The 23,262-nt window shown below is 36.8% G+C and overlaps 1 long non-coding RNA gene across 4 annotated transcripts in view; it reads right to left on the bottom strand.

Annotated features, from left to right (window-relative positions):
- LOC113840945 (uncharacterized) overlaps positions 1 to 23,262 on the bottom strand; it is a 109,032-nt gene that overhangs the window by 32,267 nt on the left and 53,503 nt on the right. For 2 of the 4 annotated variants that reach the window (XR_011809929.1, XR_011809930.1), the window contains exons 2-5: positions 19,869 to 20,032; positions 19,035 to 19,164; positions 13,612 to 13,689; positions 6,155 to 6,288 (exon numbers count right to left, since the gene is read on the bottom strand). This is a non-coding gene — a long non-coding RNA (uncharacterized lncRNA). Of the gene's footprint in view, positions 1 to 6,154; positions 6,289 to 13,611; positions 13,690 to 14,674; positions 14,753 to 19,034; positions 19,165 to 19,868; positions 20,033 to 20,542; positions 20,625 to 23,262 lie in introns of all 4 variants that reach the window. The other 2 variants (XR_011809928.1, XR_011809931.1) reach the window with 2 other exon arrangements.

Raw genomic sequence — 23,262 nt, 5'->3', positions numbered from 1 at the left:
GGGTCATCACCTGCCCCTCTTGCATGTATCAAGGATAGAGATGTAGTGCCAAACCAGGTGACATACAAACCATCACAGCTGTAGTATCTTCACATGTTGATTCCAGTGTTTGGACTTTGGATTACCAAGCCCTGGATTGTGGGAAAGGAATTCGCAGGTGGCTTTGCACTGTTTCATGTGTCCCTGAATTAGAGATTATGAAGAAATAGGCAGTAGAAACAAAAATTTGAGCAAGGTCGAGATAAATTAACTTGGCTACAGTGTTAAAGATGAGCTTTGGGGAGTGGCCAAATGCTGGCTGGCTCAAGGTGTGTGTCTGAGGGTCTCTAACCAATTGTATGCCACATTCGGGCACGTGGACAGAGCATGGGGCTATGGGGAAAGATATGTAGTGGTGAAAAATGGCAATAAAGGTCTCCTGTTCAAGGGCCATCAGGATTCCGTGTCTTTCATCCCTTCACTGGATTTTCCTGTGCCTGAGCACTCACTTCTCCCTTTGCATTTCAGTTCCCTCCTCTTCAGTAGCGCTGACACTCTTATTTGAGGCCATATCGTAAATCAGATGATCAAAGTAATCCAGACTAAATATACTCTAGTTTGTGTTTGGGAAAGGTCAGAAAGGTATAGCTTTAATGGTAGTAGAAGAGGAAGAAAAAGTAGGAGAGGGAATTTTCCTATTTTAATAGGAAAATCCTATTTTACGTACCTCTCTTCCTAACCTGGGGATTATTTCATAGCCTCCTGCTTCACTGGGTTTAAGATTCCCTTGGCTGTGAAGATTTCTCTAAACTGCTTCACTTTATCTACAGCAGGTTAGAATAATTTCACTGCAGTATTTTCATACCAAGAGGGCCTGCAAACTGATTTATGTGGTTTATGTAATTTATCCCTTTAGTGGTTCAAATTCAAAACCAGCAATCCGGACTGCCACTGAGCATACGTAGCTCTTATTCCTCAAGATGCTTTATAACAAGGTAACATAAATAAAGTGTTAGACTTGTATTGGTAATAAAATCTACATGAAGAGCACACAGAAGCGTTGGATGGTTTCATGATGTTTCAAATAAAAACACTCAGTGAAAGCAAACAAACAAACAAACAAAAAGAAGACACAATTTGACTAAACTGGGAAACGCAAGAAGATGGAAAGTATTTCCTCCCTGTTAAACTACAGGAAGGAATTAGATGTCTTTCTCTGTGGGAATCCCAAACAACAAAACTTTACACTGTAATATTTGAAATATTTTTACAGATCCACTTGTGCTAGATATTCTCCATACTCATAATAATACAACCTGACATTATACAATAGGAAAGAAAGCAATCTCAGAGTAAACTAGGACTCAAACTATTCAAACATTTCATACATTTAAAGCAATTTCTTAAATGGCACCTTGAAAGAAAGTGCATAGGTGGAGTATGTTCCCTCAAGAAAAAGTACCTGTAACTGTCAGTTGCATTATGCTGAACTTCCTGACTGCAGCCTGGAGAGTTGATAAAATCTGTTAATAAAATGCACGTTTTCAAGCTAAGCAGCTATGACAACAAAATGCTTGGAGATATTTTCAATATACATGACAACTTTCTTCACAAATAGACCAATTCATACTCAAAAGCAAAGACCCATCTTTTACTGGATGACTTTGCATCAGATACTTTCTTATTTTTTAGAAAATTTAAAATGTAAAATAAATTTCTACATTGTTATGCATAGGATTTTTATGGACTAAAATACATCCCAATTTTATAAAGCTGAGCATCAATCTAGAGAGATCAAACTGAAAATTCACACTCTGCTACTGTCCGCTGACACAAGATCTTACTGTGATTTTGGCCAATTTATTCTACCTTATTCTCTCTTGAAAAGGGACTAACCCTTCCTACTTGTAAAAATGAGATTATAATAAATAAATGTGTCACATCACAGAGAATTGATGTGATTTAATGTAACATTCAGAAAGCAGTTTGTAGCTTGAAAGCACTAGCAAATGCTAAATTCTATTATTTTTTTACAAAGAATATGAGGTAGTGACATGCAGTACTTAAGTAAGAGAAACATAAGGCCACAGCTGCAGGCATCCACTGTTTCAAGAATATTGTATACCATGAATACCTGACACTTTGCATCTTTATGACCTCCTTTATTTCACCTGTTATACAGAACATTTCTTTACCTCAAAACGAGTGTGTTTATAACTTGTAGTTAGTGCCCTATATAAGAACTGAGAGCTCTCTGAGCAGCAAGCTCTCAGTCCTTTGATACACAACGATGTGGTCTCTTCACCATCTGAACTGCAGCAACAAAATTGAGGACTTTTCTGAGATTATTCCTTCACCTTCTAATTTTGAAATTAGAAACTTATTTCAGAATTTGCTTAGACTTAATTTCATCATTCCTCAGTGAAGCCTACAAACATTTCATTATGCAAATGCTGATTTTGTTTGATATTTCACTTGAAATATCTCTCCCAGTAAAGCCCAAAGTCTCAGAGCCATTCTATATTAATAATATTTTAAGTTTTTTTTGTTTGTTTGTTTATTTGTTTGTTTGTTTGTTTGTTTTTTCACTATTAATTAGGGAAAGTATTGTAACTGTAGCAGCTGTTAAAAGAAAATTCTATATCTGGATGTAGATATATAGCTATATCCTTCCCAGTGTATCCCATCGTATTCTGGACTCAGTACTGCAAAGGCATTCCATCCAAGCTCTCTTAAGGACACAGGTCTGTGCATCCATTTTTGCCGCACAGGAAGGCAGATACTTCAGCACTGGAAGCTATGTTTGTCAAGAAACTTTGGGTATTTTTCTTAATACATTCAGCTGTAGAGTCTTAAGCCTGCTCCCAGACCAGAATGAACAGGAGTCAAATCTGAATTTAACAATATTACTAAACTGCAGACCATATGACAAAGCTGACTCTTGCCTGCATTTACACTGGGAAATTCAAGTATGCTTGTACACATGATCTTGTTGGCACAGAATTAACACTAGTTTGTTATACTAAGAGTTTTATTCAATAAGGAGAGCCAGAATCCATGAAAAGATGACTATGCTGTGTTTTGGGTTAGTTTACAAAGATGGTCCATTCCTCTACCTAGATTACTTCTGAAATAAATAAATAAATAATATCAAGGTGAAAATGTTGTACAGTTCTTGTTTCATGCAATATCAACGTAAGACTGAGAAATTAACACCCTGTTATTGAATGGTCTAACACCAAATTCTATTTTGATATATTTCCTGGTTATGAAAATCTTGCAAATAATCCAGATAGGGACAAAACTACACTTTGGTGATAAATACAAATAATCCAAATTCCTGCTACTGCTTTCAGATGTTTGAAGACTGTACCACACTGCTAGGTGTTTCTGAAAAGGCTGTCCAATTTTTACATTTCAAGTCTCCTAGAAACAGGAATAAAATCCTTTTCAATATTTAGTATTTTTTCAGTTTTGTCCCAAGGTTCTGAAATGTTTAGTGAACACGGATGTGGAAGGGCCTTTCACGTGACATTTTTCCAATGAACTGTCTCATTTAAATTTGTCTTTTATTGACAAGTCCCAGTAGTCAACCCTATCAATAATTGCCCAATTTATAGCAGCAGATCCCCTAAAATACTGTGAACCTTACAGGCATCTAATTGTTTATCTCAAGCCAAATTCTACCACGGTACTCATCAAAACATTTCTTCAAGTACTACTTCTTACTGTAAATGTTTGCTATGGTCAATAACCAAGCTGCTGATCTTTAATCCCATTATTAATTATTTTGACCCCCCTGGGACATCAAGGCCTGTGATTTAGAGGCAGGGGAAGCATATTAAATATATGCAGGAAACAAGTCTTTAAAGAGTGTATTCGCATCAGTACCCTGCACCCAAGGATTATTTGAATCAGTTGAGAAAAATGAGAGGAGGTTTGTGGTGCCATTTAGAACTAACCAACACTAGTCAAATATTGAATGAGTAATATTTACTATGCACTGAAAAGCTTGCAAACCCAAACTTATTCCTAGATGTCGGTAATCATTATTGAAAGACAGCTAATTTCAAAAGAATGCTGTGTTCCTACACAGACCGCAAAAAAAAAAAAAGAACAACAATATTGAATTAGTTACCTGTAGGACAAGGTATGAATTATTTACTAAGGTTGACTCATTTGCATAATTCCCCACAGTCAAGCATGCAAACCAAATCAGGTAATTCCACACAATCATGCAATTACTAATTTCATATGCAATTACTTCAGCAGTACCTGTAGTTGCAGCATTTAGAAGTACAAATTTGAAATATGCTTGTTAATTTATTTTATGCTTATAGCTAATACATTTGCAGAGTCCATGTAGATACCTAATATAGTGGTTTAATACTTAATCTTTACACTTTGGTGATAAATAGAAGACATCAAGATAAGACCATATGCTCATTACAGAAGTGTCCTGGTTTCAGTTAGAACAGAATTAATTTTCTTCCTAGTAGCTGGTGGAATGCTGTGTTTTGGCTTAGGATGAGAAGAGTGCTGATAACACCCCAATGCTTTAATTGTTGCAGAGCAGTGCTTATACTAAGCCAAGGACATCTCAGCCTTTTGCTCTGTCCTGCCAACGGGCAGGCTGGGGGTGCAGTAAGAGCTGGGAGGGGACAGACCCAGGACAGGTGACCCAAACTAGCCAAAGGGGTATTCCATACCATCTGACGTCATGCTAAACAATATATAGGGGTGGCTAGCCGGGGGGAGGGGGCCGGACTGCTCGGGGTTAGGCTGGGCATCGGTCAGCGAGTGGTGAGCAATTGCATTGTGCATCACTTGTTTGTACATATTATTATTACTTTCATATTATCACTATTGTATCATTATTATTATTATTGTTATTATTATTTTTGTTATTATTATTTTCCCTGTCTTATTAAACTGTCTTTATCTCAACTCACGGGCTTCACTTTCCATTTCTCTCCCCCGTCCCAGAGAGGGAGGGGGGAGGGTGAGCGAACGGCTGCGTGGTGTTTAGCTGCCGGCCGGGTTAAACCACGACAAGAAGTTTTTATCTAATTGCAGAAGAGCAAAGGCAAATTGGATTTTTGTCTCATTTGTAAGTTATAAATGGTTGAGTGTTACAAATCTGAGTTATTTTTACTAATTTCACATATTGTATTTCAATATTTATTTGAAAGAGAATGGACAACAACACAGAATACCCTTTTCATTAATTCCAATCATTTGCTACCCTGTTGCCCAGATATTTTTGGTAGTTTGCTAACCAAGTTTTCTTCTGAAATTTTCTTTTTTACCTTCCTACATAAGTTGAAATTTAAGAAAACTGTATTCAATATTCAGAATTTCTGCAGGTGGTTATACTCAGTCTGTTCTTTGCTGTTTCTATGACTGCTGGAACAGCACTAATTTCTTCAAATTGAATGGAAATATAATCCAATTTGTATATTGAAACAAGAACATGCACAATTTTAGTTGAAAATTATTCCAGCAAGAAAGAGCACATGTCTATAATCTATGTTCTGTCTCTCTCTATATATGTACACGCACTCTTTCATGTAAACCACAAACATGTATGTTCAATTTCAAAGATTTAGCAAAGCAGAGCAAAGCACGATCAGTTTGTACTATGTATTTTGTTTGCAGCATTAGGAGATTTTAGGCTGAGAATTTTATTTTTTTTCCTTTCCCAAATTTTACTACAAGCCATGTGCACTTTTAGTGGTACAAAACAAAACAAAAATATCAAATACCATCAGTCTTTCTCAAAGGCTTTCATTTCTATCTTGTAGGCTTTCAGCTTACAAATCTTGGGATCATGGTTTCCCCCATGACAGTTAAACATGTCTTTTCATTTGAGTTCTGTGAATGTAACTCTGATGAAGCACTGATACACGTATGCAGATTATCAAAACTCCTGCACTGATTTCAATGATACTAATCATACATATGAGCAATGTATTTTCTAGTAATCCCAGTTCATTTAGATATAATATTATGGTTTTAGTCACAAGAAGTCTAGTGACACCAGAAAGGTACACTGAATCTAACTAACTAGACTTCCTGGCTAACAATGACCATTGAAAGATACTTTCTTTACCAACCCCTAAATTATCAATTTCACATGTAAGTCAGGTAGCTATGTGGAGATAGCTTTGCTTACCATTCAGATGTCCTGAGGAAGAGAAACGTGAGAGTCAGCCATCTCAAGAAAATATAGTCGCACTAGTCAATGAGTGGAACACTTCAGGTTCGATCGGTTGTTCTGAAATCACTCTAAACACAGTCCAGGCTAAGCTAGAAGCAAATAAAGTATTTTTTTTAAATTTAAGGAACAGATAAGTATTACCATATTAGTTGGGAAACACAATGAAAGGAAAACAAAAAGCAAAAAGCAAAAAAACAAAAAACACACATTTTACAAGAACTTATATGCGTACTTAAGTTATATCAATATGCTTCTCTTTGCCTAAAAAATTTTGTTACTATGGTAACAGAAACTTCATAACATTCCTAGCTGAAGGCTGTGACATTCATCCAGACTATGTCTTTAGGCTACATTCAAGGAAAACAGGTCAGGCCAAGGTGCCTAAAGTTTACCTATTTTTGGTAGAACTAAAATCAAAGCTCTCTGCCTTCCACTCTTCTCCCTCTCCCATCTTCCCACTATATAGCATCCAAAAATCAGAGCAGGCTTTATGTGGTCCATCTTTCCCTTTCATGTGCCACCTTCCATTTTGGGAACACTCACATAATGATGGTCTGAACTATTTTTTTCCTCTGTCTGGTCTGATGGACAGAAAACTCAGTGAGTACGTGGGAGAAAACTGTGTTCTCTTCTCTATTATGTCCATCCATCACTTTTATTATAACTAAGATGGAAAAGTTGTATTTGGAAAGAACTGTCCACGCAGAAAGTCTGATCACTTCTGTAAGTACTCAGAGAAGAAACTCTATAGCTGACATTTGTAATCTCAGTATAGTTCACTATAACCCAATTTCTTTCCTGATGAAAACAGAAACAAAAGCTTAAGCAAGGAGATGTCTTATTTTTATAAACTAATTAGCAATATACTGTTATAATGTTGACAAGAATAATCAAAATATGTGAGTTTAATATATGCACAAGAGGGCCAAGTTAATAAGGTCACTTCCATCTTTTCCCCTGATAGAAGCATTTCATCCTTATGTAAATGGGAAGTAAAATCCATGTCTTTCCAAAATACTTAGCTTATGCTTTTAGACCTCAATCCAGTTTACAATATAGGAATCATCTCATTTATTTTAGTTATAAATGTTAAACATCTTTCGTTGGTTTGGTGGCTTGAACTTGTAATTTACTTTTGTCATCAAGATCTTCTTCTCTGGTTATCAAATCTGACAATTCTTTGGAGCATCAATCAGATAACCATTTGCTTTGGGGAGGAATAAGGCTACTAGATTTACTTCTATCACATGTAGTTAGCACAGTTAACACATCACAGTTAATACCATTCTGATATTATGTTTTCAGGATACAAAGAAACATTTTGCTGGCACAGACTTCTCTCTGGCTCAAGGCCTAAATGTAATTACACGTATGTCTCTGAGGTGTAGAAGAGATTTCTTTAAGCACTGCAATGGTAACAGAGGCTGCCACTGAAAAGGAAGGTAGGAATCTTGATATATGAAATACAAGAAGTTATCAGTCTTTAATGACATATTTAATGCCACATGGCTTGATTGTATAACAGCTAATAGATTTGTTTTGATTTTTTGGGGGGTGTGTGTGGCTGTTTTCTTCACTTTTTTTTGACTCCATCAAGAGTATATAACTGACTGACCAGGAATTACTATTTTACTTAGAAATCTAATGTCAAACACATAAATTATGCCATTAATTTCAGTTTTTAAAAACAACTAAGCATGTGTTTTGCTTTTGAGATAGATCTAATTAATGTACCATTATGGTTTTCTCTTGAAAACTTTACAATTCTCCCTATTTTATTAAAAAAAAAAAAAAAACTTTGTATTAAAATTTCATGGGTTGGGAAATCTTTGTACACATGAAGCAAAGGAATTAAATGCAAAGAAAGAAGCAGTAGAAGAACCTGCACAAGTGTTGCCTTCAGTGGCGACCTGGTTCAGGAACGGCACGGCGGCCAACCCCAGGCCGCTCGGTCCATCGGCTCACAGACACCAATGTGGTGGATGGCAAATGGCGTTTATTGTCGAGTCCCATGGGGTTATCTAGCCGAGGCCCAGAGCGTCACCTCCGCTTGCTTACAGCACAGGCCACACGCTGCTGTCCATCAAGGGAGGGGCTCCACCTTTCCGTACAGCGCCACATCTTCCGGCCGCCAGGCCCTAACTACCCACAACAAGTGATCAGGAAGCACACTGACAAATAGTTTATGTTATGATAAACATTTTTGCTGGATGTGGACTCAAAATGGCAAATGACTTTGGTTGACGCAAACATCATTCTAAATGTATTTCTGCAGACTTAGGCGTTTCCTGTGAATCTTTTTTTCCACTTGGCAGAACTTACTCCGTTCTAGAGCACAGCACTGTGGGCAACTACCCTGTGCTCCTTACTCCCCTGCTGAACCACATTTCCCGTATAATTTTTCCTGCAGTATACTGCGAAGTGAATGCAATAAACAATTGCACTCCCTGGTCTTCACATCCTTCAAATATGTAATACTCTTTTTTCTGTCCCTGCCTGACCCACTTCTCTGACAAAGATACCAGCAAGGGGATTTCACAGAGCTTTGCACCACAATGCTGACTGCTCTAGACCTACAGATTAATCGATGAGAATTCAACACTTGACCATACACAGCTTTATAAGTTAGCCACCACAGAGCTTTCTACACAGCTGCACATGAGTTCTGAGTCTCTGAAAGACAATGGGTACAATGTCACCTGCAAAAAAATGAAATTTAAACCAGGTAATTTCAACACAACACCTGACAGTCACAGGGTTCGTAATGCATACAAAGATTAAAGCACTATTAGTGCAAGAGAGAAGAGTAATTCTAGAGACAGACCTTGTCTGTGGCTCCATTACAGATGGGAGACTGGCAAACTGCCTCACCCAAAAAGAATACAAGGACCACTGTTAGCTACTTCCAGGTGGTTACCTAGGACTCCTTAGTATTCTTGGTAAGCATGGTACTTAAAACTAAATTAAAACAGAGATCCAAACAGATATCTGCAACAATTTCTTGATAATTTGTTTTACTCTATCTCAGAAGAATTTCTGAGCTTTACTTGATTTTCTGTACAATTAATCACAAAACAAAGAGTTCCAGATTTGTCAACATACCAGGTCCAGAGCATGTAATTTACAGAAAGATTACATCAGGTGCCAGATGTGGCCTTCTCAAGTGAAAGTAACTATTTTGATTGATCTCTTTTGATTGATCATCCTTTTACAAACACTGAAGAAAGCTTATTATTTAGGTAAGGGGGTGCAGTACTTAAATGAAAACGTAATCTTTTTCATTTATACCATCAGCCTCAGATAATGGCCAACAATTAGCAAACATACTGCACATTACAGGTTCAGAACAAGGTTTCCATAAGATTAGACAAATTCCTGAAATGGAACACAACTGAAGATTACTGAAATTATCTAAGTCTGGTCAAATTGCCGGAGACAGGGAGAGTAGTCAGAGATGGTATTATTACAGCTTTTCTTTATTCTTACATCCCTCCTCCGGTCATGGATGGACCCATGCAACAGAGCCATTCTTATTTTCTTAAACAATGTAGAAAAAGAATGAACATATTGCTCTCTTATTATTGTAAGAGTCATCACAGAACCTCGGATTGAGTAATCTTCATGTGCCTTACTCCCTGAATTCCCAAAATTCTAGTTTCAGCTCAATTTTTAAACAGTTGACATTTTCAATGAGATGATAGAGTCAATGATTTTACCACTTAAGCTTAAAGAATTTCAAGTGTGTCACTTTCCATGCTTTACTTTTATGTGATGACCACTTGTAACAAAAATATTCAGATCTATTGTGATCAAGTTAAATAGCATTATTTTCAAAGTACTGGTGGTTGCAGAGTACACAGCAAATTTTTTTTAATTTTTAATATCAAATTAGATTTCTTAGTATGATTCATGTTTGTAGAATCAGAAAAGGAAGCACTTAAAAAGACTGCATTCTTCAGACTCCTTCTCCCCAAAGAAGCTACGTGTCTAGGGATGAAACTACAAATCTGCCTACTTCCTAAATATTTCCTGTAGTTCTCACTGGCAAGTTCAGTTGGAAAGTGTCTGCAGGGAACAAAAAAAAATGTGTTTAATACAAAGAAATGTTCAAATTATTTATTTTAAGAATCTACAGCTCAGTAGGTTGTGCTTTTAAAATCCCTGGCTGACAGTCCATAGCTGTTTCTAAGAGTATTAACATTTTTTTCCATGTCTTGCTAATTGGTATATTTTCTCTTTGTACAGAAATGCTTGAAATAGTGATGTTATTGTTAAGAGTAAGGAGATAGTTTCCAGAAAAAGTGGTATTTACTGAGGAAAATGCATATTACCAAAACCCAGGAAAGAAGAAATGAATTTCATTGTTGAGATCTATTTATCAGCACTCCAAAATATTATTGTCTGCAATTCTCAGATTATTTCAGGAAGTGTGCCAACGTCATAAAATACAGGAAACAATAATGAGAAGCTCCCTTGCCTCTGTCATGGCACCTTAAATTATTTTTGATGAACTAGGCAGGCTTCCAAGATTTACTTTTCAGAAATCTACGACAACACTCAGACTGAATAAAATCAAGCTTGGCTCAGTAGCAGGCAGCTGCAGTCTTGGGAAAAGAGCCTTCAGTTTCCCTTTCCTTTCCCAGAACTCTTTTGCTTAATAGCACAAATCCACAGGACCCAGACTGTTAGCTCATAAAGCCATATGCTTTTTAATAATCTGCAGGAGCCATAAGAATATTTAACTAAGCGTTAGTTTCCTTTAGTCAACTTCCTAGTCCCAGGTTTCTTTAGCTTTTCCTTCATGAATAAATTTAAATCTAAGCAGCTTTCCCTTGTCTTTCTTGTCTTAGCAGTTTCACAGCTTGAAGGACAGAAAAATGATTTTTTTTAACTAAAGTTTTCTTTTTAAAAAGCCACTGATAAGTACATGATTAGAAGGCGAGAATGAACTAAGTTTGTGTTGTTCACATTAAATGTGAACAAGAAAAGGCACATCCTGCACTTGTTTCTATCTTTGCCACAAGGAAGAGGAGCCGGTGTTTTAATACCTCATTTACCTCTGAAGAATGGCAGTAAACTTTATTACCGTGACCTTTTGCACGATCCTTCACTTGAATTGCTGGGTCATTCCCTGTTCTCCCCATTTACAATATCACTAATCAGCACAAGGGCATGCAAACCAAAGAGATTTGAAATATCTACTCACTTTAAAACACAGAAATCTAATTTTTTAAAACTTGTATTTACAGTTCCTGAAAGCTTCATCTCTTTTCACTGGCTTTGGTAGACAGTAGCTTTCTTCTACATCATTTTTGAAGCAAGTAACCAGAAACTATACAGTATTTGAGCTATTTTGCTATACCACTGCCTGCAGGAGCTGCCATTCTGTTCAGAGACACAGGTTGCTGATCCACATCAACAGGAAAACAGAGGAGGTATATTTTGCAACATGTGCTAGGAACAAACATTATTTCCTTCAAATAAAAAATGATTTCATTCAATCCTTATAATTCCTGTACTGTTGTGGCCTTGTTGTGATCATTAGATATTGAATTACATTGCATGCTCTTTGTCTTGCACCTTGCTATCTGGTGACATTCAAATAAATTATATTTTTCCATCATTCCAATTAATCTCAAAGATTATACTGCTCTTACCCTTTCTTTCACACACTGGCAAACTTTTAACATATTTAGAAACAGAGCTAATGTGCTTAGCCCTTCATTCCTCTAAAATTATGACTAAAAACTCTGAGAACACAGACACTTAAAAAAAAAAAAACCACACATGGCTTTACCTCAAAATAAGCATATATTGACTATCTATAGTCATTTACATAAAAAATAAGAAGCTGATAGTACTCTTCTCGGAAGTGCATCAGGATCAATGATTCTGAAGTCAATGGAAGATATTTGCAGCTCTTTAAAACGTATAAACTGGCTCCGTTCTGAACACCCAGATACCGTTTTAGTTATAATCCATTCTATTGATCTGATCACTAAGTAGAGATGGATCAATTTTCAAGAGCTTAGGAAAAAGCAGGAAAAAATATCTTAGAAGTATTAGAAGGATCACTTCATGAAGAAGAAAAGTGTCAAGCTGAACTGCTTTCTTGGGTAAAGGAAAGCAGCTACCAAGCTGTAGAGCATGAGCAAGGTTTAAACACAAAAAGTAAGTTATTGTGAATATATACTGAGTTACAGCAAGCAGTGGCAAATGGCAGTACTGACTCTTCCAGAACTCTCCAGATGTGCCCTCCACACACCTGCATTTCTACCCCACCTCCCTTGTTATTCTCAGTATTCAGGCAGACCTTTGGGCTGTATCCTAAGATGTCACGAAGGTAACTAAGCTCACACATCAAATATGAGTATTTGCATTTCTCAGCACTGTCGGGGGCAAAATGAAAGGTTCATGATTAGAGTAATAAAGTGAAACCACAACAAGGGAAGATAGACATTGACATATGCCATACAAGCAAGATGGCATAATCATCAAAATGGCACATACCCAGATAATTCCTCTACATTTCCAAAACAATACTGAATGCCCTAGTAGAAATGTTACAATGAGTTCCTGCTGTTATGTCTGTGAAGGGAACACATGCTTTCTGGATCATATTCAGACTTTGGGACAGAAGTATGTGAATTTCTTAAGTGAACAGAAGGCTGAAGATGCACATTATTTTTAAACATATCACAGAAACTAGGAATGGCATAGAATAAAACGGCCTTCACAAAAGCTTGTCCACAACTCTGTAGTTCCCTTGTACAAATTTACTTCACATAGAACGATATTCAAGACCTATCATATCATTATATTTTTCATCCCTTAGCAAACAAGTAGATTACAATTCTTGAAAATGGTGAGAAACAGTGTTTCTCTTGGCCAGCTAGCTGTCCTCAAATACAATTAGCACGGAAAAAAAAAATAATCAAGTTTGTTATCAGTAAAGCATGTATTATAAAACCTTATATACTCCCACAGACTAAGTTCATCAACAATTGCATTTGATCCTCATCCAAATCACTATGATTTCTCTAGAGGAATTTAAAAGAAGTATAATTATGACTTCAGGATTAACTACAAATCATAAGCAGAGAAGGGAAAGACAATTCATGTTACCATGAAATAAAATGGAAATGGTATATCAACACAACAAATGAGTTAGAAACAATGAAGATGGAAAAGTGGCATGTGTTTTTCCATTCTTCTCCAGTAACTGGTTATAAATATTCATTTCATTCATGATAATTATTCTCAAATTCCTGCTGCTATTACTGGCCATGAGAAGGATCTTGTGGGTCAGACTGCCAACAGCTCATAAAAGCAAGTTTCTAGAAAGTAGTTTCCAATTCCTAATTTGACTCTGGCTACTGGCTACAGTTGGACAAAGAAATCCTTCCGCTTACCTTGTTCTTATTTCATCCTCTCCAAGGAGTTAGTCCTGTGAGTCTTTCTGAGCTTCGCATCTTTAATAAGGAATAAGTCTCCATGGGGGAAGAAAGAACACGAATTAGACAGGGACAGGGATGGGAAGAAATAAAGGCAAATTTGAAATTCAGAATAAAAATCCCTCAGTCTGCACAGCTGTATATCAGAAGTGTGCATTGTATAATTTGAAAGCTCATCATTAGATCAGTATCATGCAATGAAGCATGGACTCATTTTTGTAAATCACAGGGTTTTGGATGTTTTGCTCACAGATCACCAGAACTGGAAGATGTCTGGTTCAATTTTTTTTTTTTTTGACATTTTTTGCAGATATTTCTTAACCCATAAATGTCACTTATCAACATGCACTCAACATATCACCTCTTTGCCAACAGCAGCATTTGTCCTTACCAGCATTCCAGTCTCTGTCTTGTCCCAATCTTTTCCCCCACTCCAATTCTTCTCTCTTTTATTCTTTATTAACCCACAAGACAGCAATAGTGAAAACACAAGGAACACTATGATATAGTGACTTCGAAAACATTTTGTAAAGTTTTTCCAACTAAATAACTGATGTGGGTAAGTATCACTTTCAAAGGACATTAGGTTCCTAGCTGTCCATCTCACTCCTTTGCAGGAAATTACTGCCCCCACTCCAGAGCATAGCAACATACATGCATGCAACCCTACTATTCAAGTTCACAGCTTATGTATCAGTAGCAATTTAAATACTAAGCTGTGAATGAGATTGGCAGAAGTGCTGACACACAACTCACTGTTCTGGGGCAGAACCTTCTAGCAAAGGACTGGGATGCAAAAGAGTGACAGCAAAATTCAAAACTGTTCCCACTAACTTACTCAATCCATCTGTCAAAGTACCCCAACTTCCTGGTATGCTTCCAAAATACTTTGCCAGGTTTTAGAAGCAGAAGAGCCAACAACCATGGCACCCGAAGGAAGTTTCTCCTTAGGACAGTTTGCTCAAATGCTGACATACAAACACCACAACTACTATCAGTAGAAAAGACAGCTTTGAGTTACCTCTGGTACCTTTACAGGACACTGCACTAACAGCCTAAATGCCATTGCTCATTGAGACTTCAGTTCCTCACTGCCTATCTGAAAAACAAAGCAAGTTCCTACAATCACTGCATATCTTTGGAAAAAGAAAACAGCTCTTGTGCATTAGGAAAGACAAACTCAGCAGACAACATTTCTCAATGGTTAAACAACCTAATGGGCATCATGAGGGTGAAGGGGGGTCAAACTGATGGGAACAGAGCTATAGAGATTGTTAATCCCTTTTTCCTGTCTCTCCACCAGTTTTAGATTGCCCTCACTGCCTTCCCCTCACACACCCATTGGGACAGGCAATACTGACTACACTACTTCAGAAACAAGTTGTGTAGAGACCACATGCCTGCAGGCTGGTGGAGGTAAGGTGCAAGGTGAGAAAATATCTAGTTCAGTAGGACAGGGAAAGATACCAAGAATTTCAGGAGACAGGCTCATACCAAAATCCGTGCTCTTTCTATACAAACACCTTTGAATTTCTACAGAGCAGAAAAAATTATTTCAAGCAACAATGATCAGTTTAGCTTTCAGTATAGACAGTTCCTTCATATTCCAGAAGAATATGCTGATCTAAACAATCTTTTAAGTATTTTTAGATTTCATTACAGATACAGTAGGTATAGACAAACTATGCCATTAAGATATTTTTATTATGCAATAAAATCTAAGTAATTAATTAGAATTAGTACATATTCTGTAGCTGACTGACTGAATAAAGTCTTTCTCAATTTTACTCTAATGCAGCTCCAATGAAGAGATGTTTCTAAAATATTCAAAACCAACATTAATAACAGAAGCTTTTATAACAGACTTAGTTCCCAAGAGTGCACAAAACAGATGTTTGTAGAAAAGTTCAGGTCTCGGGTCTGCATCCTAGCAGTCTCATATAATAAATAATAAATAAATAAATAATAATAATAATAATAATACTTATGTGTACTCAACTGCCCATAAAAATGAAGCAGAAAAGATGGAGAGCACTAGCTGGATATTGGAAATGCTGGTGTTCTGTCAGTATGGGAAAAGTAGTTCTCAATATAGATCAAGTACAAGAAGATACTCAGAACAGCTGCTCTACATTTACAATATATAATTAATCTCACTTGTATAAACCTAAATATTTATAGACATTTATTTTTCCTCCACAATACTAACCCAGTTTTATTGAATGAAGACAGATAATCTTCCAAGTACTTTAAAAAATGCAGCTAAAAAAAATCTGATCTTATGCTGCAGCTATGTTAGATCTGACTTTACACCTTAATAAAGCCATAGAAAATACTAACATTTTACTTTCTTGAAAACCTATAATAAAATGTGTAACTTTCATTAGTACAGAGCTAGCATTTTCTACCATTTTATGAAAGATGAACTACTTGAAAAGACGTACTTAAATCTGAAATCGCAATTAATTGGCACCACAGAAAACTGTACATACAAATACACATTTCCATCCATCAGTCCCCAAAATATAACTAAAAACAGAAGATAAATCTACCTGCCTAAAAGCCCCTTTGAAATACTCAAAAAATATAATATGAACCATTTTGAGGCATTTTAAATGTAATCAAATGAAAATATTTTGACACTTTATTCTTTTAATGCCATTTAATTTTATAATACCTTGCTTTTGAATTGCAGCAGATGCTGTGATTTTTATAGGTGTACAGCTGTACACCTGATAACCAAACCAACATCATCAGGTACTTCCTCTTAGAACAGCTCTGACTGAAAGCATGACCAATATACAAGATTTGTTCCATATTAACGGGTTGTCTAGAAAGCCCCATTTGTTTCTCTTTCTTGAATGTTATCAGTCAAGTATTTTGTAATCGAGGCCTCTAAAGGGCACCTCAGAAATGATTCCCAAGCTATTTGGTACCCAAAAACCTCCAATCCTGGTGCACTAGAGCAGAGCCCACAGGTCCAGGGTGAAAGAAATAGTTTCTACCCTCCCAGGATTCAGCAGCATTGCTAGCCATCCAAGCAGATATATTGGAAACACTACCCTTTTCCACCCTCTTGTTTCATTGATAGAATTTGTTTATGGGCAAACACCGGAAACAAGCCGGAATTCTTATTTATTCATTTTTAATATCATTAATTTCATTCTTTTGGATCTTTTATCTTTCTTGCACAGTTTACTTGACTGCTTTAATTCTAGTCTCAGCTGTCCTGATAAGTAATCAACATTAATGATCCATTAGGTGGGTTATTCTTAATAATCCTTTTTAATTCAAATGCTTCATTGCAGAATTTATTCTAAGGCTTGTGTAGCACTCAAAATCCCTACTACAAGAGAAAAAGCTAGCAAATCTAGATAGGGAATGGTGTTCAAAAGGATCCTATCCACTTACAATTAGTACTGAGCCTCATCCATGAAGTACAAGTTATCTCCTCTTAGAGCATACAAAAAAAACAGAAGTAGGAAATTAAAAGAGGACCACAGATGAAATCTGAGGCAGAGTACCAGAACATAGTGCAGCAGAATTGTAGAAGATATTACAAAAAAAAAATCTGAATTTGGAATGTGGAAACATTAGACAATAATAAAGAATATTTCCTCACATTGCTGGTTGGTTGCAAGTGGAATGATTTTTTGTTTGATGAACATTCTGTAAGCAGGACAGAGCTAGGGGCATTCCTTGCTTGTCCTTCAGAAATCATGCGTACTATACAATAGGAAAGATTCTATTAGATTCCATTACCTTTCTCACATCCTAGCAGGCCTTTGAATCCACTGACCCTTCTCTTTTTTCTCAGAGCTCCTAAAACTACACTGGATGGTCTACAACAAGAAAATGCTCTGGCAAATCACAGCATGACAGTTCAGGCAAACGCGTCTGATGCCAAGCGGTACTATCTCACTTCTCTGATGGTCACATATCTTTACCTACTGTGAAGTTCACACCACTTGCCAATCGTATGCACACACTGTGCCTGCACAAAGAGTTTGCTGCCTTCATTCAACCCTACAAGCAGGGTAGCCTGAACAGCACACCAGCAACCGGACTTCAGACTTGCTTCCAGCAGAAGGGAAAACAATGATGTGTTCCAGTGTATACAGCAGGTCTGGTGGAGGCAACAACACGAATCTGCAACCCAACAACCCCTCCAGCTCACATCACTCCCCCTAACAACCTGCAGTTCCCCCCCCCCCCAGCTCTCATCATCATAGACATCACCATCAAAGACAGAGGCCATGACATTTTGGCATGCTGGGCACAATTTCCAGTGTGATTTCTGTGAGGAGAGGTGGCACCTATCAATCCAAATGACAAAACATCCAAAATTTTAAGCATTGTTCTGACACCAATCTATTCTACAAGGTATAATGAATAAATGTTTCAGCTTTCTCCTCGTAAAACAGAAGTAATTACCCCATAAGAAGGGAAGTAGGAAGTACATGCAGATTAATTGTTACTTGATAGGTCTTGAGAAAACAATGACTCTCTTCTAAGTAGATACATAATTTTTCACACACTCAGAGGCCTTCTCAATATGCAGAAGGACCTAGAAGCATCACTGCTTGTAGTACTTTCTTGCGGTGGCAAAAAATACATGCACAGCAACCATGAAGGAGTTAAAGTGAGATAAATGTAGGTTACATTGGAACTTTAACAAATCGGGACCCAAAGATACACCAGCCAGTGAGGGTTAGAGGCATCTGAGGGTCATGAGCCTCAAAGCTAAATGAAGGTCTAAGCCCTGCTGTTACACGTTCTGAAGATTTCCTAGAAAAAGTGTTTGGTTTTTCAGTGCATACTGCAAGATGATAAATGCATATGCTACTCAGATGAGCTACCTTCTTTGTTTTCCCTCTGGTACTATTAAGGATGTGCCAGTGGCTACGAAATAAGAAGAAAGTTACTTGACAAATTTCAAGTAAATTCATGGTGAAATATTAAGCTTCATTCATCTTTTCTGTGGCCCTTAAGTAAAACAGGGTTCTGTAAAAAATTTTTGGGAGGCATAATAAAGACGATGCAAGCAATAATGCAGCTGATAAATCATTTATGAAGAAAGTAAAGGGAGAACATTCCCAAATACCAGTGCACAAAGTATTTCCACTAACATCTTAGGCCTAATATACTCCATTTTAAAACAGACAATTAGATAACTGCTATAACATGCACCACTGGGGGAAGATGCGAACTACGACTGGCAGAAAGCAAACAATCCAGTGTTCATTCATCCTGTTACCTTGAGAGGCAAGCTTCTCCATGAGAAAAGATTCAGTGGATGAATTCAAGCTCCTTGAGAATCAGCCTCAAGACTTCTTGAAAGAGACTATTGTGCTTTGTTAAGTAATAAAGTATGCACTTACTTTCTGGTCTTCTTTCACCAAAAGAGTAGACTGATGTTCATCTATTAATACTGTCAACCCACAGCAATCAAGAGACGTGGTTCCTTATTCTTGTTTTCAAAAATTTCCTTCATCAATAAAGCATTGTTTTCTATAGGGAGTAAACAGAGTAATGACAGTGTCATATGCGTCTTATTCTTATGAAGCACAGGTCCTACAGTGTCAGATGGCAAGCCTTAGCATCCTAGCACCAATTTCAGCAGTCTTGCCAGGTCACTCCTATAAAAGATCCAGCCCATGATGTTATGAGCTCATATTAATTCCAGACATAAACAAGTGACCTTTAAAAACTTTTGGTTACTTTCAAATACAAAATTAAGCTTTCAGGGTTAAGAAGTCACCACTGAAATTGATGTGTGGTTGCCATATTTGAAACTGCTTATGCTAAATGGCTGTTCAGGAACTAATTATATGCAGCCTCAGCATAAATTCCTGTCATCCAATAAAAGACTTAATATTAATAGTGTTGGCAATGAGTTATAACAGTCACTTGATTTCTATGAACAATGTTATATGAATGAAACTCTTCTTGTCTTTATGTATATGATTAATGGCAATTTGAGCAGAACCTTTGTTAGGTACTTTTAGGTCTTTGTGTTTAGAAATTATTGAAATTCACACAATTAGTCATGACGTAGCACAATTATTTGCCCTTTGTCTTATTCATGGTCACCCACTCTGTTTTTGCACATACTAAAACCTTCAAATAGGTCAAAAGCATATACATAAACCTAAAGAACTTGAAGGGATTTTGTTCAGCGTTCAATATTTCATGAGTAAAACAATTTAACTCACCTATCCACATCAGTCAGATAACAATCTGAAATTGGGATTAATACATCGCTCATGTGTTCAAATTCTCAGGTTTGATAGTAACAAGCCTGATCTCAGATCTGCTTAAACGAGTGAAGAATATGCCTTCTTCCTTTCAAACCATTTTGAATCTGTCTCTATTTTCTCTGTGAAGAAAAAACAAGTCCTTCTCTTACTGTAGGAAAAAACAAACAAACAAACAAACAAACAAACAAAAATAACTCTAAGTAGAACAAAATAGGGCAGTCCTCTAAGTGTAGCACTGAGAATTAGTTTGACAGAAAGACATTAATGAAGCACTAAAATCATCAATGAAGCAATAAAACAAAACAATAACTGTGATAGCATGCTGCAACCAACCATAGGGCTAGAATTCTTCATACAATTTCTCCCTGTTATGTGAATATCTGTACAAGCACTGTTCAAACATATGGTCTGTAGACTTTGAATTATTTAAAATTGACGGAGCCTTTCTCCAGAAGGTTTCCCAAAAATACTAAAAGAGAATCAAGGACAAAATCATGCAAACAGACTTGACCTCTTTCCTGCTTACAGCTCATAACCTAACTACACCAACAAACAGCAAACTAGACTTAAATATTCTTCTGATGAGGACTAAATAAATGAATACATGTAATTACTAAAACTATAATTACCAGTGCAATGTTCCCGTTATTGCAACAAAAAGAGTGCGCCTGTGGAATAAACTAGCTGCCTTCCTTCCAGGATAACCAAACACTGGGGTTAAAAAAAAAAAAAAAAGAGAGAGAGAGAGATTGAGAGAGAGAGAGAGAGAGAGAGAGAGAGAGAGAACCATGAATAATTCAGGATTTGACTTGCTTTATTCAAAAAAGGGCCTTGCATGTAAATTTCAGATGAATCCCATATTCACTGAAAAACAACTAATTTACTTTCAGAATAGTAAATGGAGAAAATATTTTCCATTTAGGCTACTGCACTGCATACCTGTTTGGCATCCTGTTGAACACTCAGTGAAGGATTAACTGACATAAGCATCTCAGCCCCTTATCCCAAACGTGTGAATCACACTGCTAAAAGCCTTCTTCATCACTGACTTTGCTTTTTTTGTTATTAAGTAAGCATACTTGCATAGGCAAGATTGTCAAAAATCAGACAGCAGAACATATTAAACAATAAACAAGGATAATTAGATCACATTTGAATACCACTTTTTATAACTCCGGTGAGGGAAAAGGAATGGTGACAAGTTCTCTGATGCTTTTGTTCCTAAATTTAATGTTATCAAGTCATTTACTCACTTTCAAAGAGCTACAAAGAAGTAAAATGGAAGAGCATTCCATGTAATGCAAGATTAGCATTGTTTTAAACCTGTCCCAAAACAGAGTTTTACAGCATACACCAGGGAAAGCCACAGAGAACTTAGCACCACATCAGACATCCTGGTGTGCTTTCACAGCAATCACCAAACTGGATGAAGTGTTAGAGTGAGCTACTCCACATCTCTTCCAGTGATCTGGCCAGAAACATCAGAGGCAAGAGCAGGAGCCCAGCCAGTCACGATACAATTAACTGACAATTTCTTCAGTTTACATTTCTCAGTAGGATTTTACATTAAAAGCAGGCATCCTGTGATGTGCCATACCTACTAGAGTAAAGCAAAAGGTTGTCATTTTAAGAGGCTGCGCAACATTTAGTGTCATCAGTGCAGTCCCCCAAGGAGTTAGCCTTTACCTAACCACAGAAAGCCTTTCAGGATTTCTTAGGATTGAGGAAAGCCTCTTACTTCTCTTGGTCACAGTGGAGATTTGGCTCCTCGTCTCTACAACTCAAGGTAATTCTATCTATGCACAACAGCCTTTACTTCTGTCTATAAACATGCTTCCAAATGAATGAGTCTTCTCAGATCTATTAATTCAAAGTGTATTGAGGACTATGAACTTATTCACAAGCAGCATGAATCACTCTCAGAAACTCTGACACCTAAGTGTTTCCCAATATTGTAATAACGTAATGTCTGCCACTATAACATTGGGATACGCACAGGAGCCAAGATATCGTGCATTTTAGCAGCATGGGAAATGAGGAGTGTTAGCAGAGTCATATTTGATTTTACTTTGGTTATAAACATTGCAGTTTAATATTTTCTTTACAGCATGTTAAAATTTAAGGATTTTGCATAGAACTTCTGTATTCACAATTATGATTTTAACCTGCTTTGCAAGTAGTTGTGCTCTTGTGAACATAAGAAGAGTCATTAAATATCTGAAAGTTTCCCTATCAAAGGACTGCTTCATATAATGGCTATTGTCTGCATCTTGAGACAAAATCAAATATAAACTTAATTCATGGGAGAGCATTAGAGAAAGCAATCCCATCAACATGTTTTAACACAGGTCTGTAGTTGAGAATGAATAAAACTTGACATATATTTACATGTTCCTTTATTCTGCACAAGGACATACCACTCTGGAATGTAAATCTGCAGGTAGCATCTCAAAGTGAGTACTTTGCTGATTGCAAATTAACCACAATGACTGTTATGACAAAGAGCTAAGTCAGGTGAATGGAAAGTTGTAACAGTAATCAAGTGCTTTTAAAGTTTCTATTTATTGTTTAAAAGCAAACAGAACAAAACCTGTCTTCTGGCTGAGGATAAGGTCACCTGAGAGGAGGTTAAAGTATACTTTCAGGAATTAAAATTAAGGGGCTGTCATCCGTAACAGTGTGCTTATTGACCTTTTAGGTGTGACAATTGAATTATAGGAATCTACATGTGTGGTAGTTTCTTATTTATCATAATGCATTCCATAAGGAGAAGTTTCACACATAGGAAGGAATGACACAGGATTCCAGTACCTATCAAGTGGCAGTTCTTTACGGCAGGCAGTACACAACCCATTTCACAGTCATTATTTTATCTGCATCACACAATGCTTAGAAATTCTACCGTACAAATAACAAAGAAATGGAGGCTGCCTCAGAGCTTCCTGTTGTAAGCTGTCTGCAGGTGCCCCCTTGTGTACCATCTGCTACTCACTGCCAAATGCTAATAGCCTCCATCACTTGAGCTGTCAATAAAACATAACAACAGAGAGAAAAGGTTCTAGATGCCCCAAAATACAGAAAAAGAACACTTCAGGAAAAAAGAAAAGGTAAAAAAATAAATACAAATTCCATGACCTGGTTTCAGTCATTTTTCCTTGTATGTGCTTAGAAGAAGAAAAAGTAATTGAGAGACACACTGGATATTTTTTTCCTATAAACACATAAGGCAGTCTCCAGAGCTTAAATGGACTGTTACTCCATTTCACCCGTAGAGCAAACCAAAAAGGCCAGCTGCTTATGAATTTGACTCACTGAACTCAAAAAGCTGCAGTGAGTCGTATGTTTCCTA

Source organism: Anas platyrhynchos, chromosome 5, assembly GCF_047663525.1.
Source record: "Anas platyrhynchos isolate ZD024472 breed Pekin duck chromosome 5, IASCAAS_PekinDuck_T2T, whole genome shotgun sequence".
NCBI classification, from domain to species: domain Eukaryota; kingdom Metazoa; phylum Chordata; class Aves; order Anseriformes; family Anatidae; genus Anas; species Anas platyrhynchos.
This window is presented reverse-complemented; position numbering and strand designations above follow the sequence as displayed.